The following is a 6000-nucleotide window of genomic DNA, read 5'->3' as shown; positions in this document are numbered from 1 at the left end:
CGGCCTTCTTAGTGCTTGAATCACAGTCATATGCCACCATACCCAAATTCAAGTAATTTTTAAAAACCCTGTATATTTGCTTTGGGGTGTTTACCCATTTGGGGTTGTTTTTCTGGTGTAGTAGCCATGTTCATTTTGGAAGTTAACACGATGCTGAGTCCAGTAAGATGAATTTGATTCCTAAGACCCACGTGATGAAAAGAGAGAACTGACTCTCGCAAGCTCTGCTTTGACCCGAACACACACACCCACAAGTAAAAGCAACCAAAACCTTAAGAAGCTAACACTATGTAAAGGAACCTTGTGCACGTTTGATGAAGTTGTCAGCTGAGACACACTGAGGGGTGAAGGGTAGGGTGGGCATATGGGTAGGAAGGAGAGCAGCCCGGTAGGAATTGTGAGGGATTTCTCTCAGTCTCTCTCTATTGGAATCATCTGGACTATATGCCTTGGACGATGATTGTACACTTTGTAACCAAGTAACTCAAAACAATGTATCAACGTTTAGCAGGGATTTATAAAATTTAAGAGAAAAGGTTGGTGTTACTCTGGCTTGTGGGTGCCATAAAGAGAAAGAGAACTTTCTACCACTTGCTTCTTTTGAATCTTACAGAACAGTTCAGAACTAAATACTAACAAGAAGACGGCACAACTTAGCCAGAGTAGTGCACACCTATGATTCCAGGGCTGGCAGGTAGAGGCGGGAAGATCAGAAATTTAGGGTCATCCTCTGATGTCCATGGAGTTCCAGCTAGCCCGGGCTACATGAAACCCTGTCTTGAGAATCTCACCCCACCACACCCTTTGCCATCACCACCACACACACAAAGGCAGTCAAATTCAACTTGAGGTCACGACCTGAGCAAAACCTGGCTTTGACTCTGAACTGAGTCCCATGGACAGAATGTGAGACAGTAAAGGTTGCAGGTCATGATGAAGGCTCCCTGTCAGAAAGATAAGCCTGGTTTCGCATGCACATGAACAGGAGCAAAGAAGATCCAGGGTCTGCATTCACTAGTAGTTGCTGCAATAATTTAGGTGCTGGAGAAAGGATGGGGAAATGAAATAAAGCCATGGCTGGCCTGTAGCTCAGTTGGCCTAGTGCTCGCCAGTATTCAGGAACTTTGGCTTCAGTATCCTGCACTGAATAAACTTGATGCGGTGGTAACTGCAGAATTCAAAGAGGTGGGGGCAGGTTGGTAAGAAGTTCCAGGCCAACCTGGGTTATGGGGCATCTTGTCTCAAAAAACAAAACAAATGAAAAACTCACCCCAAATTAAAAAACAGTTAATAATAGTGGTTCCAGTCCACCTCAGGCAGTGACCCAACCCAGGAAAGGTCAAGTGAATGAGGAAGAGAACTGAAGAATAGCGTATTGAAGTCCTGAGCCCAAGGCTTTAGCAGAGGCCACTGGTTCCCAGAGGTCAGCCTCGAAACTGCTGGAGGCACAGAAGCCAGTCAAACCTGCGGAAGTTCAGAAAATGACCTTTCGGTTGTATTTAGGAGCTCCCCTTCCTGCTGCCCTCCCTTCCATTCTTGCACCCCTGCCCCCTTCTATTCCTGTACCACTACGTTCCGTTCCCCTGAACTCCTACCCTTCCTCCTGTCCCTGCACCCCTGTCCTCCTTCTCATCCCTGAATATCTGCCCTCCCTCCTGTCTCTGCACCCCTGCCCTCATTCTAGTTCCTGAGCCCCTACCCTTTCTCCTGTCTCTGCACCCCTGCCCTCATTCTAGTTCCTGAGCCCCTACCCTCCCTCTTTATCCCTGCATCTCTGCTTTCCCTTCAGTTCTTTCTCCTCTATACTCTCCCCTTGAGAAGTCTGATCTCTTGGACATTCTTTTTTTTTTTTTCAGTTAAAAATATTTTAGATGTTTCTAACATTTTTTGAAATAAATACACTAAGAAGATTAAATTGGGGGCTGATTTTTGTATGTAGCTGCACAGGAGCTCAGAGATCTGGCTCTCTACCTTCCAGCAAGCACCACATGCAGATGCCCATGGAGGCCAAAGGGCTTCACATCCCATGGAGTTGGAGCCACAGGCATCCCTGAACCACCCGTTGTGGGTGCTGGGAATCAAACAGGGTGGTAGATTCTCTCCAAGGACTTCCTGTCTCTCCAGCCACAGCTCTGGCTGTGTTAACTCTCTGGGTAGTCCTGGCTCAACTGGAACTTTCCTCCTCCTGCCTCAGACCTTCGCCCCACACTGAGTTTCGTTTCCCTTATGCTAACAGTGGCATCGTTAACCCTTTTCCTGGAGACATTTACTGGCTTCTTTCATTTCCTCTTGGTGTGGCGCTTACAACATTTTCCTAGGGACTAGAAAAAGCTATCTAGATTGTTTTTCTTTCATTTGGTTTAGACCTAAGTGTGAGATTTCCAGGTGGAATATAAACACCAACCCAATAACCACCCCCCCACACACCCCACCCCAGCACACACATAGTCCAAAGTGTTCTCTGACAGGCTGAGTTAAGATCGGCTAAATATTTTCAACACGTGGTAATTTAACACCAGTTCAGCTTGCTGTGGGGCTTGAACCCAGCGCCTTGCACAAGTTCATGCTGCACCCTTGAACAGCATCCTCAGCGCTGATAACATCTTCGCTCGCAGTTCACCCAGCTGTCATTCCTTCCGCAGCTGAAGCCAGTCACGCTATCTGGAGCAGACCCGGCCTCATCAGACAGCTCCCTTTACCGAACTATCCAGGCTTTGTTTGGTTAGGTTTTGGCCTCTGACTCAGTGCGTGCCGGGGTGTGACAGAGATGGCCTTGAACTCCTGACCTCTTGCTTCCAACTCTTCCAAGTGCCAGACTTACAGGTTTGATCCACCACAAATTAAAATGGTTTGTTGGGCATGGTGTCACACACCTTTGATCCCAGCACGGAAGAAAGAGGCAGAGGGAAGCAGATCTCTGAATTCAAGGCCAGCCTGCTCTGTGTTGGGTCGCGGGGGGGGGGGGGGGGGGGGGGGGGGGGGGATGGCGCAAAGAGGAGAACACCACCAAGTCTAATAAACTAGAAATAAACTTTATTCCAGAAACCAGATCCTAGAAAAACCAGAAGCAAACTTAAAAATAAAAATAAAAATAATAAATAAATAAATAAATAACACTGCGGGGCATAGAAGCTTATCAGCTAGCTGAGACCACAGCCAGAGATGTTATTTGTTAGGCTGTGGCCAAAGGCCAGTTTTTGAACCAACTTTTTACAGTAGGGGCACCAAGCATTAGATCTGGGCAAAGGAATTTTTGCAACCTTGCCCTGACCCTTGGGAGACCCTAGAGAGGGGAGTGAGTTTTAATGTCAATGAGTAACTAGGCAGCCATCATGAAATAATGTTTTAGAGGAGATTACAGCGAAAGTCACTAACTGCAAGAAAACAGATGTCTTTAGCAATTAGTCAGAAAGGGACTGCTAGTCATACTAGAAGGTTAATAAATTAGGGTTAACTAGTTCTTAGGCTGAGAACTTAGAAGATAGTGGAAAACTTTTCACACTATCTCAAAGTAAAACTCAGATACTGACTGCCATACTTTACAACCTCCATTATCAGAGCTCATCAATTAAACCAGGGCATTTGTCCACTGTCTCCTGGTACCTCCAGGTGTGTACTGGAGCCCCAGGCCTCCCCTTTGGTGGCGCCAGTTTTCCATAACAGAGACAGTGCCTAACCCAGAAGCCAGTATCTCTGTCTCCTAAAGGGTAACTCGGTTCACATCTGTCGTTTATCAGGAATGGCCAGGACACTACTCTCAGTTTGCAGAGAGAAGCTCCGGCCTTGTATACAGAACAGCCAGTTGTAAAATGAAATGACCTAAGCTGATGGAGGCTTCCCAGGCATCCGAGAGAAGAGCTCACTGTGAATGACTGATCCTTGATCTGCTAAGAAAGCTGCTGATAGTCTGTTCTCATTCGCCTAGACTTATAACTTTATATATCTTTACTTTTACACTCTTATTTTTGGAATCTACATTTTTATTTTCTTATTCTTGGACTCTTCACTCTACATAATAAGTTCCAGGATAGCCGGGGCTATGTAGAGAGACCCTGTCTACAACAACATCAGTAATAAATAAAATGTTTTATTTGGTTATTGTTACTTTTAAACAATTGATTGTGTTTACTGTCTTGAAACAAAATTGACAAATGAGAAGCCCTGAATATCCACTCATGCAGTTCCCAGACAAACCCAGCGGAGTCTGGGCAGGAGGAGTTTCTCCAGTGGGAGGCCATCCAGGAGTATACTGCAAGACCTACCTCAAAACAACAACAGAGGCAAAACCGATGAACTGACGAGTATTCCGCACAGGTATCTCTGACACAATCGCCATCGAGTGAGATCCCTGGACACTCACACTGACTTGCGCCGAGCAGGTGCTGACTGTAGGTAAATCAGAGCCTATGATGATCGGTAGCAAAGACCACTAACTTGGGAGAACAAAGGGTACATGGTGGCTTTTATAAAAATGTACTTGAGATGCAATCCAAACCTCTGCTCAGGCGGTTATAAACGATGGCAGACGCTCCAGTTATGTGCTTCAAAGTCCCAGGAAAGGTCGGCACCGAGCACCTGGCTTCTCTTAGTCCCACTCGCTAACTGCCCACAGCACATCCTGCCAATGCGACTGTCAGAGAACCCTCAGTGTCCTTCCAAACTGCTCCCAGAGCAAGTGGCCCCGCCAAGTACGAGCTGCTACCCAGAAAGATGGGGCAAAGTGGGGGGGGGAATGGACACTTGAGCCCATGAATTAAAGGCCAGTGTGGGCAACATAATGTGACCATAGGCTGGTGAGATGGCTCAGCAGATAAAGGCTCCTACCTCCCGGCCTGAGGTTACAGGTTGGATCCTCAGGGTCCACATGGAAGAAAGAAAAAACTCCGGAAAGTTTTCCTCTGACGTCGACACATGCTGAGCACACACCCTTTGAATTGTAGCCACTGAGTTCCTTGTTGTCCAATCAGCATGCAAATCATTATATATATTTTTAAAAACTCCCAGGATGCTTTGCCTGGTGTTATCAACATTATTGAGGTCCGAGGACAAGTAAGTAGCAGAGGTCAAAACTATCAGGACCCCTCTGCCGTATGGAGCATGGTGGATGCTGGCCATGTGCTTGCTGACATCATTTCCCTTCCGTCTCAGGTTACCAGCTGGACTCCTTTTCTCAGCACGCTTGCGGCTTGGTAGGATCCATATGATGTAGGTCTCGGTGTCCAGGGCTCACCACGAAGTCATCTATTGGCTTTACATTGGCTCGGCGATTCCTGGAGCCATGAACTGAATATGGGGATTCACAAGACAGAAAGATGGTGGGCCCATGCAGGCTGAATGAAGCACATACTCCCTAGCCTGACACATTGCATTTGGATGACACCAAATGACTCAGTGGCTTTGTACTGGGTTAAACCACCAGTATTTAGAGGTTAATTTATCACAAGAGTGAGTTTCCAACTAATGTGCTCAGGAGTTCCTCTCTGTGGTTTTAAGAACCACTCCAATAAAACAGTTGCTCTTAATCACTCCCTGAGAAAGCTGCTTCCTGGTCAAGCTTGGTGTTCTGGTTTCACTAACACTGCTGTGGTAAAACACCTTGAGCAAGAGCAACCTGAGGGAGAAAAGGGTTTATATTAGTGTAAAGTTCCAGGTTACGTCCATCATTGGGGTGACATTGAGGCAGAAGCTCAGAGCAGCTAGTCACGTAACACCTACAGTCAAGAGCAAAGAGAATAAATGCACCTTTGCTTGCTTGATCTCTTGCTGGTTTTCTTCACTTCTACAGACTTCAGGGCCCAACCTAGAGAACCATGCTGCCCACAGTGGCCTGGGCCTTCCTCCATCTATTACCAGTCAAGACAGTCCCCCACAGACATGCCCACAGGCCAGCCTGATCTAGAGGTGGCTCTAGGCTGTGTCCTGTGAACGGTTAAAACTAGCTGGCACAGCTGTGTATCCACGAAGAGCGGAAAGACGATGCACTCACGGGGACAGTCACTG

This window comes from Arvicola amphibius, chromosome 2, assembly GCF_903992535.2.
Source record: "Arvicola amphibius chromosome 2, mArvAmp1.2, whole genome shotgun sequence".
Taxonomy (NCBI): domain Eukaryota; kingdom Metazoa; phylum Chordata; class Mammalia; order Rodentia; family Cricetidae; genus Arvicola; species Arvicola amphibius.
This window is presented reverse-complemented; position numbering follows the sequence as displayed.